Genomic DNA, 11,407 nt, shown 5'->3' with positions numbered 1-11,407 from the left:
TAAATAAGAAAATAGAAACAATAAAAAAAAGAATTTTCTTATTCTTTTCATCCCCCCCTTTGTGACTTTTTGCTTGCTGCCTGCTCTGTGTCCATTCGCTGTGTGTTCTTCCGTGTATTTATTATTTTTTATTTATTTCTCCTCCCTCCCCCCGCTTGCAACTTGCTTGTTGTCTGCTCTCTGTGCCCTTTCGCTGCATGCACTTCTGTGTTTTTGCTTGTCTCCCTTATTGTTGGGTCACTTTGCTGAGTCAGTTCTCCATGGCACTTGCGGGATGGGCAGCTTTCTGCGGCACTTACAGGAGAACTGCCTTCACAAGGAGGCCCCAGGATGTGAACCCAGGGCCTCCCATATGGTGGATGGGAGCCCAACTGATTGAGCCACAGCCGATCCCCTTATTCTTTTCTTTAGATGAGCGAACTTATCAAAAGATCCTACTTGCAACAGATTCATGACCACAAATTAAATTTTAATAATCCTACTATTCTGGTGTATTTATAATTCCATACCAACACAGACTATGATGGTTTTCTTGTTTTGTTTCTTTTATCTCATAGGTGTTATATACAGAATATGACAATTTCTTAATTGTAGTGTAATTTATTATAAATTTTGAAATGAAGTCATGTAAGCTTTATGGAGCAGAGTTCATATATAATGTCATACTAAGCTGGACTGCCAATAACTAGATTCATATATATTTATATATTCATATATATTTAACAGTTTTCTGCATTGGGGAGGAAAATTCTTTAGATATTCCTTGGGGAAGGAATGGTTTTTAGATACTTGATTTACAGTTTGTACATGGTAGATGCTCAATGATTATTATAGAAGAGAAAGGTAAAGACAACTATCTAGAGAACAAACAGTAGATGCCTCTCTCCAACAAATCCACAACTGGTTCTGACACGGTCCTCTTTCCAGACTACCTCTTCAGAAATCAGGCTTAGATGGTAAGTGTACATGGACAAACCAATCTAATTTCTGATTGGAGAAGGAATCTCTCAGTTTCCTGTGGCGTAGAATTATAAATATGCTCTCAGAGAAACTGGCTCTTAGTCTAGGTAGTGCTTGAAATGCTTAAAAAGTTTGGTAAAGGTCATTATTATGTCACAGTCATCTACCTACGTGTACTGTCTGTTAGATTCCTTGAAGAGGTATAGTCTTCTTAGTGTATAACACTAATTTCCAGGAAGGTGTCTTTATTTCATTAAAGTACATCAGAAAATTCCTCAAGCTTTTGTCAGATTGTAGTGAATTTCCACATGGAGCTACACATTACATCATTCCAAAAATACCTATTCTGACCATTTTGGGGAAACTAGTTTGTCTTAAAAGTTATTTAAGCTTTTACTTTAGCCTCTATAAAGATGGCACTGAGATCATTTGTTAGGGCTGGGATTTTCTCCTTCTTACAAGCTAGTAAGATAGTTTGTTACTGTTTCACTAATGGTGACAGAAGGATATGAGACCCCTTGGTCAGAGACAAAGGGTGTGGCACAGCAAGCAACATGGGCATTGGCGTGTTTACTTTGGTTCTCATTACTCCCAAGTTCTATGTGTGAGGTCATAGACCAATGTGGATGTTGCACAGAACAATCATCTTGAGAAGTTTATTACATATATGGCAGCAGCAAGAAAACCTGCTCTTAATCCCAGAGGGAAAGAATAGCCCTGCTCTTAAGTCTGCTCATTGCAAGCACAGCCCTGAGAAGTGGCCCAGGGAAGGAGTGGTCAGGGTTTGAATTCTTGGTGCCTCAAGAAAATGTATGTGAGTAGTAGATGCTGACAAGGGGAGTTTTTCCAATAGCATATGTTTTATTTTACAAATACTATTGTAAGTGATTTATTTTTGCCAACTATAGCCCATATGCTAGCATATGAAGTAGTTCCTATTATGCATGCCCATGTACATATAAGAAAGCTGGGACATGCAGTAAACATCCTAAATTTTTTTTTTCCTATCTCCCCTAAGATCTTAAACATCTTGATAATTTATCCCATCCTGTTCTTTCTTCCAGTTGGTCTTTCATTCTCTATCCCTCACAATACTGCCCCTGAAGTTTTTATTTTTTTCTCTCACTAATTTCTTGCCTCTCACTCTTATCATCTATTTGGGTTTCCAGATTCCCTTTCACTTCAGTAATCTTCTCTAAGTCCATTCCGATATAAAGCACTTTTTCTTCCCAGCTTCCTTGTCTTGAGTGCTACTCTTAACTGATCAGTTCAGAAAACTAGGCAACTGAAAAATAATCCTCTTTCCTAAAAAAGTATTGGGGTTTGTAGTGGGGGAGAACATAGAGAAATGAAAGTTGACTATACTTAAAGGTTAACATTTCTGTTTCTATATGCAAACATGAAGACAAACTATGTTTAATTTTTGTTCCTGGAAATAAATTTTTATATCCTTGTTTAAAGTAGTCCTCATGTAAACTTGCAGGAAAAATAGCTACGTATATTTGAAAGGGTATTATAAGAAGTAAGTAAAGAATTCTGAATTTTGTGAAAGCATATTTTCTTGAGTTGTTTCCAAGAAATCTTTATCTCTGGTAAGTACATCCTTGGGGGGGTTACTAAGTTAGGTTTTCCACATGTAGAAAGATCTCTTTTGTTGTCTTTTTTTTTACAGCACAATTTATATATTTTAAATGGACAGAAATTATTAGCACTTTTATTTAAAGGGATTTCCTTTGAATGGGACCTTTCATTGCAGTCCTCTAGAAAGTATACAACTGTGGAAAATGAAGCCTGCTTGAATCAAATGAAATACTGAGACTGTGGTTTTCCTTTTTGATTAATTGTTATAACCAATGTTTTCTAGCCTTGGAGGAATTTCATATTTTTTTAAGGACAATATTAGGCACCAAAGTTTTGCAGGATAACTTAGAAGCTATATAAATTCTATCATTTTACTAGCACTGATCTGGCTCCTTTGTCAACCACACCTTTAGAACTATTTACACATTTATATTAATTTTTAATACATTTTGCAAAGGGAGGTCCTTATTACAGATCATTTGTTTTGGTCTGTCTTCTATTTTTAAAGATGTATACTCAGTTCTCATAAATTTTTTGAAACTCTGGTGGCTGCCATCTTTGCTTTGGTTTTTACATTTACTAAGAAATGGCTCTTGTGATTTCTATCTAATGCAATGTGCTCTTGGAAAGAGGAATTTCAATGTCAGTATTTTCTCCCTCATTCTTTTTCCTATGCAGCTGTTGACAGCAACGGGAAGGGTAAGACTAGGTCATCTTTGGTGGTTACTGAACAGATGGTTCCTGAGTAGAAAGGGGCTTGCCGCATTGCTCTCCTCCAGCTGTCAGTTTCTAGAGGACACAAGGCAGTCTGTGGGACAGAAGTGCAACGGTCGTTGCCAGTGCTTGTTCCCTATAGACTAGTTGAGCTTCATTGTAAAGAAAGCACTATGATAAATTTAGTTTGCTGGTTAAGTTAGTATGAAAATCCAGAGAGATAGACCAGATCTATAACTTTTGGAGTTTAATCCATAGTTTTTAGGGATTTATACGATATAAGAGAATAAGAAGAATGAGACAAAAACAAAACAAAACAAAACAGATTCATTGGCTTTTATAACTTTCTTGGTACTGAAGGCAGAACCATTTCTAATGTTCCAAAATAAATACTGTTTTACATACAAATGTATCAATGTTACAAAATGGAATGAATAATCCCAGACTTCTCCAGTCCCTGACATTGTTAAGAAAACTTTTGTCCAGTCTATAAATTGGAATGACATTTGATCAGTCAGGTATTGACCATTCTATTTTAAATTGTTTTTGTTTTTTTTTTACTTAGAAGAAATTTGTTTTAAATTGGAAATGAAGAAGTGGAATAGGAAGAGTTTGGCCTGATATGGAAAGGAATTATGCAATATGATATACTCCTTAAATCATATATCTCACCCAGATTCCTAAAAAGGAGTAGTTTATAAGAGATTCTTCATTCAGTAGGGTACCTATTAAATTAACTGTGTTTGCTCAGACAAGAGTTGCCCTTTGATGTCAAAACACACACACACATGCACCCCTCCCCAACCCATTTTGATTTGGACAACATGCTTCTCAAGTTTTAATTTAAAGTGTTAGAAGTTTATTTTCACCAGTTCACATGATAAGGGTCCATATTTTTAATATTTCTTTGGTCATTGTCCTGAGTCCACAAGATGGCAGTGTCTTCTCAGAGCCCCTGCGAATGTTCTCTAGTGTTCCCTTGTGAGTGTGTATGTGTGTGTGTGTGCCGCGCGCGCGTGCGGGGGGGGGGAGGGGGAGATGAGGGGAGGGGATTGGCAGTATAACAGGGGGTGAAAGAGCCTCCTTTTCTAATTGGTAAAGCATTCTTTTTATGACTGTTAAAGCAGAAGAATTAGAAACAATTGCATTAGACTCATTTTTCAGAGTTTAAAACTTCAATGCAGTGAGCTAGAGGAAAAAAGAATGATGAAATCCCTCAGAGCTTTACTAGTGATTCTATGGCTTCAGCTAAACTGTGAGTTTTGGGCATCTAATGGGAGCAAATAATACAATATTTGGAATTATTTTTCAGGCTGGTGGTGGTGGGGATAAATGTTTCTTCCCTTTAACTAAAGTGAAGATCCTCCGTGTAGGAGTGAGAGGCCTGTGACAAGATAATTTATATTCTTGACCTAAACTCCCACTTCCAAATCCACCTTCTTCGTCTGACCAGTGTCTTTCTGCACAGGGGTGAGGAGCCAACAGAGGGCCGTGAAGCAAAGTCCTGCCTCCCTGAGGGTTCCAGAGGGAACCATCGCCTCTCTCAACTGCACCTATGAGGACCGCACTTCTCAATACTTCGCATGGTACAAACAGCGTTCCGGGAAAGGCCCTGAGCTGCTGATGGTCACGTACTCCAATGGGGACCAAAAGGAAGGGAGATTTACAGCGCACCTCAATAAAGCCAGCCAGTACTTGTCCCTGCTTATCACCGACTCCCAGCCCAGCGACTCAGCCACCTACCTCTGTGCAGCGAGCACACAGAGCTCCCCAGGCACCTGCTGCCTGTACCCAAACCCACAGCTGGGCTCCAGGAGTTACTCACACAGACTTAAGACTATGAGTCAGAGAAATTCTGTTTGCTGTTTAGAGGCAAATAGGAATTAGGAGTAATACCATGGAGGATTTGATCGCTTAAGGAAGTATTTTCATCATTCTGGAAATCATTCATCCTGAATGAATAACTGAACTATTTTCTAGTCTTCTCTTTCCATTGTAGTGCTATAATACAACTTTATTCAATGGGATTTACTTTATTATGCTTTTTATATGTGACAGGAAATGATTTTAATATGATAATTGAGATATTCCTTTCCAGTTCCTAGTATACCTTTTTCTTTCCCCTATTTATTTACTCAAGGTGTTTGATATCACCAAAACAGAAATGCAAAGAAAAGAAAGGAGTCATACACCCACTACTATGAAGAAATTACATGTCACAAATTATTTCCCCCTTCCCACCTCAGCCTTCAGTTGCAGCCCATTCCTGGATTAGATAAGGATACATTTGATGGGTAGATGGAAACTCTACAATCAGAGGGTGAGGAGGGAAAAAACACTTAGTAGATACAGAGATTTGGGGTCAGAGTGGGTCTACATTACCATTTATTAGTAAAGGCTGAGTAGAATTCGAGATTCCTGGCTTGAGTCTTGGGGGAGTGTAGATTGATTCCTATGTACTTGTTTTGTTGTTGTTGTTGTTTGCATGGACATGGGACAACATCAGCCATTGCCAGATTAGGGCATGGGTACAGACTGCTTTCAGGTGCCTGTGAAGGACTCCTGTTTAGGGAAATAAAAGTTTCCAGGCACCAAGGGGCTGGTTATGGGGAATAGAGACAGTCCAAGACAAAATGAGGGTGTGTTCACAAATGCCAGCGTGGGGAGTAGGAAACCCCGAAGATGGTATGAAAGTCCCCCTCTTCTGACTCCTTGGGAATGCGGAATTTCCCTGCAATTTATGCCCAAGACTAGGAAATAGGTTTGGTGACCTGATGGGAATGAGGACTTGTAGTAGTTATTCTGTTGGAATATAGAAAAAAACTTGTTATATTTATTATAAAATTCCACTTGCAGTCTGTCATTCATGACATTGTTCATCATACTTACTCTCTTTCTCAGACAAAACCTCTCCAGCAGCTCAAGGTATAAGTTTACTTCCCTCCTCTTTCCACTGTAGTCTTTTCATACTTCTAAATTTTATTTCTTGGAGGATTTTAGAGAAATAGAGGAGAGTAAAATGCTCAGTCTGAAATTTTGAATGAAATACCTATTTTATATTTTATGCTGACTACATATTTGGTCTTACATGTGGATGAAAATCTACAGACTACATGCACAAGTCACTCATAGTCTCCAGGGGGAATTTATTTCATCAGGGACAAGTCAGCGGTGTCTTCAGAGTGGAGTACAGAGTTCTGACTTTGTGAAATGGATTCCTGGTTGTCTGAATTTCCTTTTACCTGAGATTTCTTGGAAATGGCATGTTCAATTCTTTGATTTTAAAGCAAAAAGTTGCCAAACACCTAAGTCTGTTTTTTTTTCAGCCACACTTTTAAGTAAAAATGAAATTCCATGAAAAATGGCTTGTTCAGCTCACAGCTCAAATGGACCAGTGCTTATCTTCAAGTCACCATTATATTGTAGCACACCACCCATGTGCTTTATGTGTGCTTCCCATTTCATGATGCAGAATGTTAAAAAGATATGCACTCAACAGTTGAGATGTATTAAAATAATTTTTAATTTTTTGTGAAGGATATCCTTAGTAAAACTTTTTTTGCAAGTATAATTTGGTGCTAAATATATACATTGACTACTAGTACATTTTAGTGCCATTGATTTCATTTTTGTTTAGATGCCAGTGATTGTATTTCTACCATCAGTTTAAATATGAACCCAGTGAAAAACCCAAATAATACTTTAGTATTTTTATGAAAACAGTTTTCATTTCTCATAACACCTATTTCTCGGGGTCCTCCAGGGATCTTCAAACCTGCACTTTGAGAACTACTGTTCTAACATTCACAGTTTCAGTGGAAATTTGTGTGATTTGCACTTTCATGGGAAATTATGTTTTTCTTCTACTGTCTAGGAGCTTTTAGGTGTTTGTTTTTCATATGCAGTAAATAAGTGATGTCAGAATGAAAGTGCTGACCACATGCTGAGTAGGTTTGATGGGGCAGGCCATACCAATGTGTGACTATGTCCTGTGAACAATTGTGAATTCTAAGAGAAAAATTCGCCAAGTTTCCATATTGGAAGGAAAAAATGACATTTACTCAGATTATGGTTTTACACAAATGCCATGTGAAAGATCTGCTTTTGAATATTCTTTCAGCTGAATATGTCTTTGTTTCTTTCCTAAGCATTTTATAAAAAATAAAAACTATTTTTCAGGCACCATAAACTTTATACCTTACATCTTCTTATCCATTTCTTGCATATTTTTATCCTTACCCATAATTTTGTTTCAGATTTATTGAAAATATTTTATAGTTTTGAAAATTTTCTTCTTTCCCCCTAGATATTTGAAGTTTGCTTCTCTTATGAATAGCAATTTCTCTTATTATACTGTTCTGTAGTTATTACTGGGAACTTGTTTAATGAATATCAGTAATCTTATCCTTTGTATTAATTTTAAATAAATGCCATTAATTCTCAAGTAGTAGGTATAACATTGGTTGATGGTTTGATAGAGTCACTTTTTTCTTGTAACAGGATATTTTATTCTTGTTAATTTTAAATTATTTTTTCATTCTTATTAATTATTTTATTTTAATTATTTATAACTTGTATCTGGAATATATTTGGTAGTTTATTAACTGTCTTATTTTCTTGAAAAATTATGTGGATGTTCATTTTTTTTAACTTTGGGAATTATATTAATGGATATCTAATGTTAAACCAACTTTGAATTACCGAAATAAACCTCTTTTTTATAGAGTAACTTTGTATCTTTTTTTTATTTCAGTTTTGAAAGGGAAGTGAATTCTCCTGGTTCAAAAATCAAAAGGCACAATGAGAATGTTGCCTTTCTTTCCAGTGAGCTAGGCTTGCTGTTCTCCTCCCCAGAGAATAATGATGTTCCTGGTTATTTATTGTCCTTCCAGATATATTTTATCCACATACAGCCAAATAATATAAATAGTAAGAGAATTAGCTTCTTGTTTGCTTTGTGTGAGACACAGGACAAATCAGTTTCTCAGGGCCAGGGGTAGATTTTAACTCCTGTCTTAGTTTTCCATTTTTCTATGACAAATACCACACAATGGCTGGTTTAAACAAGATGGTATTGCCTCATGGTTTTGGAGATTGGATGTCCAAACAGAAGGTATTGACTGAGCTTCTCCTAGAGTTTGTAGCATCCACCAATTATCTTTCACATGGTTATCACTCTCTCCTTGTGTCTGTTCCTCTGGTTTCCACCCACTTCTGGTTTCTCCTTGGTCTTCCATGACCAATTTCCTTTGCTTATAAGGATTTCAGGCAAATTGGATTAATACTACCTACATTTGGTTTGGGCACACCTAACTAATAACCTCAAGGATCCGACGTACAAAAGGTTTCAATCCACAAGATGAGGATAGATAGGACTTGAAAATGTTTTGTGGGGGACAAGATTCAATCCCCAACAACTACTATTCTAAATTTCCTGACAAACTGTCTAATTTATCTGTCAAATAGCAGATATTAAAATGGAAATATCTTCAACTACATCATTTGCTTGCTTAAAAACCCTTCGATTTTTAAAAATTTTTGACAAATATCCAATTTTATTTTGGCAGTCATCCAACACCAAACTATTCATCTATTCATGTTTCCTAGCATTCTCTAGTCCACAAATTGCTCAGGTCAACAGTCATTATTCTCCTCTCTCCTTCCTCCTCCCTTCCTCCCTCTTTTCCTTCCTTTTTTCTTTCCATCTTCATCCTTCCTTCCTTCCATCTTCCCCTCTCCCCCTGTATTTTATGTGCAGATTTTCTAAAATTAATGTTTAAAACACATAAAATACTCTAGAAGATTTTTGTCATTCATTTTGATTGCCTAGCATCAGGATCCATTTTTTTGAACAATAATAATTTTGAGTAATTAGTAAGTAAAGGCCAGGCCCTGCTTTAAACAGTTTGTATTTTATCTCATTAATATCTTTCAACAAATTTGATGAGTTAAAACCTTCCTTACCCATTGTCCACATTTCACAGTCAAGAGAATAACATCGCACGATATAACTAGCTCCTGTACGGGCAGATCTAAACTTGCCTTAGATGGTCTACTAGCAGAGCTTGTTGTCCTGTACTCTACTGCCTCCTTCCATAGAAGCTGGAAATATCAGATATCATATATCCATTCTCCTTTGCAGATAAATTTGGGCACAAAGCCTAGGTTTCCACATTACTTCTGCATAAAAGGGAAAGACAAAGAGTTTGTTTTTGGGGGAATGGCAACAATTGCAGTGAGCTGTCTTCCACTAGTAACTGTGAAGGTACAACCTGCAGCATCTGGAGCTCAAAATAGGAGCCAGTGAGATACTCTCAAGGAGAGTTCTCTGAAGTTATTTTCTATGTTGTTCTTCACTAGGTAACTTTTGAGTCCAGTTGTTTGACCCTATTGGACATTTGGAGGCAAGCACAATATTAATTTCATTTATTATTTTTCTACTTAATTCAGGAGTCAGACTGCTTGTGTTCTAATTACGGGCCACCACTTACCAAATGTGTGACCTTAGACAAATTATTTAAACTTTATACTTCAGGTTTTTGAAATTAATATTAGTGTCTCCTTTATAGGGGTTGTTTTGAAGGTTAAATAAAATGATTGATGTAAAGTCCCTTAGAAGAGTGCCTGGTACATGTTGAGGGTAAAGTAAAAAAATATTAGCAAATTGCATTATTATCCTGGGTCTTTGCCTTATCTGAAACTCATGTAATCTTTCCTAGCATGCAAAAAGGAGCAACAGAAGACTTCAACAAAGACAGAGGTTGGAACACCTTTACAGTTTCTTCTGAATCAGACAGTGTGCTCTTCAGATCACTTTCTAGTACCATGATGGCATTTTCACCACAAAATGGCACTGACTCTTTTATGACTCACCCATTAGTATCAAAATCAGCATGTGTGTGCATTGAAAACAAAGGATTGGGTTTGCCTCTGATTGGTGAGGTAAGACAACTGAATATCACTCTGGGGGCAGGGGAGGTACAAGGACTAGATATTTACCCAGTTACGAGAACTGACTCTTGGACCTTGGCTCCATTTCAGTTCCAGAGCTGAGTCTTCTTGAGCACAATTAAGAAGAAGAATGGAGAAACTTCTGGGAGTGTCTTTGGTGATTTTATGGCTTCTACTGGCCAGTGAGTTGGGGGCTCTTGGTGATGGGAACAGAGTCAAGAAAACTGAGGGGTTAAAGGATTTTGCTAATTTGGAAATGTACAAGGGATTAGGGAAAATGCAAACACTAGAGAGTGAAAATGCCATGAGTGACTGCTGGTCTCTGCCTTGTGTTTCTGCCTAGGTGTGAACAGCCAAGTGGAACAGAGTCCCCAGGCCTTGAACATCCAGGGTGGTGAAAATGCCACCATGAACTGCAGTTATAAAACTAGTATAAACAATGTGCAGTGGTATAGACAAGATTCAAGCAGAGGCCTTTCCCTACTAATTCTAATACGTACAACAGAGGGAGAAACTCAGTGGAAGACTAAGAGCCACGCTTGACACCGTCCAACTCAGTTCGCTGTTCATCGCGTCTTCTCAGACTGCAGACACCGCTGCTTACTTCTGTGCCGTGAATACATAATGTTCACCAGGCACCTGCAGCCCCTACCCATACCCTGCCAGAGTTACTTCTTAGAAGCCCTGATGGTGGGTAGAGATAGTGGCTATGACCTTGACGGAGAGTCTTTCAACAGCTGCCAAAGTGAAAGGAGGACCTTCTCAAATCCACAATTCTTTGGAATCATCCTTGACTAATTCATAGGGCCCAGGACTTGGAGTAGAAAGAAATGTCAAATTCAGTTCTTCCAATGCTGAGTGTGTGACTTTATGTGTATCTTTACTAAAATAACCTTCGATTTCCTCACCTGAAATGAAGGATTTAGAGAGATAAGCTAAAAATAACTTTAAAACTCTAATTTTCTTAAGAATAAATATATATAAAAAAGAAGCAATGAGTATTTGTTGAGGGTGAGGGTGGTTTGCCCAGTATAGAAGGTGTCGTGTGTCTTGAGACCTAGGTGGACCTTTGTGATGAATGAGATAATTCTTACATTTCTCTAGTTTCTGTACAGAAAACAGTAAGTACATCAGGCATTGGAATTCAAACAGGTCTTGGGACACTTTCAACCTAAGCTTTTATTTTAAAACTCAGGGTTTG

At 37.4% G+C, this 11,407-nt stretch overlaps 1 long non-coding RNA gene across 1 annotated transcript; it reads left to right on the top strand.

Moving 5' to 3' along the window:
• The first annotated feature begins 1,683 nt into the window (after positions 1–1,683).
• LOC131277969 (uncharacterized) lies at positions 1,684–11,186 on the top strand. Its single transcript, XR_009185046.2, has 5 exons — positions 1,684–1,770; positions 4,724–4,841; positions 9,975–10,197; positions 10,297–10,388; positions 10,550–11,186. It is a non-coding gene; the product is annotated as an uncharacterized lncRNA (long non-coding RNA).
• The last annotated feature ends 221 nt before the right edge of the window (positions 11,187–11,407 follow it).

Source organism: Dasypus novemcinctus, chromosome 3 (genome assembly GCF_030445035.2).
Source record: "Dasypus novemcinctus isolate mDasNov1 chromosome 3, mDasNov1.1.hap2, whole genome shotgun sequence".
NCBI lineage: Eukaryota > Metazoa > Chordata > Mammalia > Cingulata > Dasypodidae > Dasypus > Dasypus novemcinctus.
The sequence above is the reverse complement of the archived record's forward strand: the minus strand, read 5'-3'. Positions and strand labels throughout refer to the sequence as shown.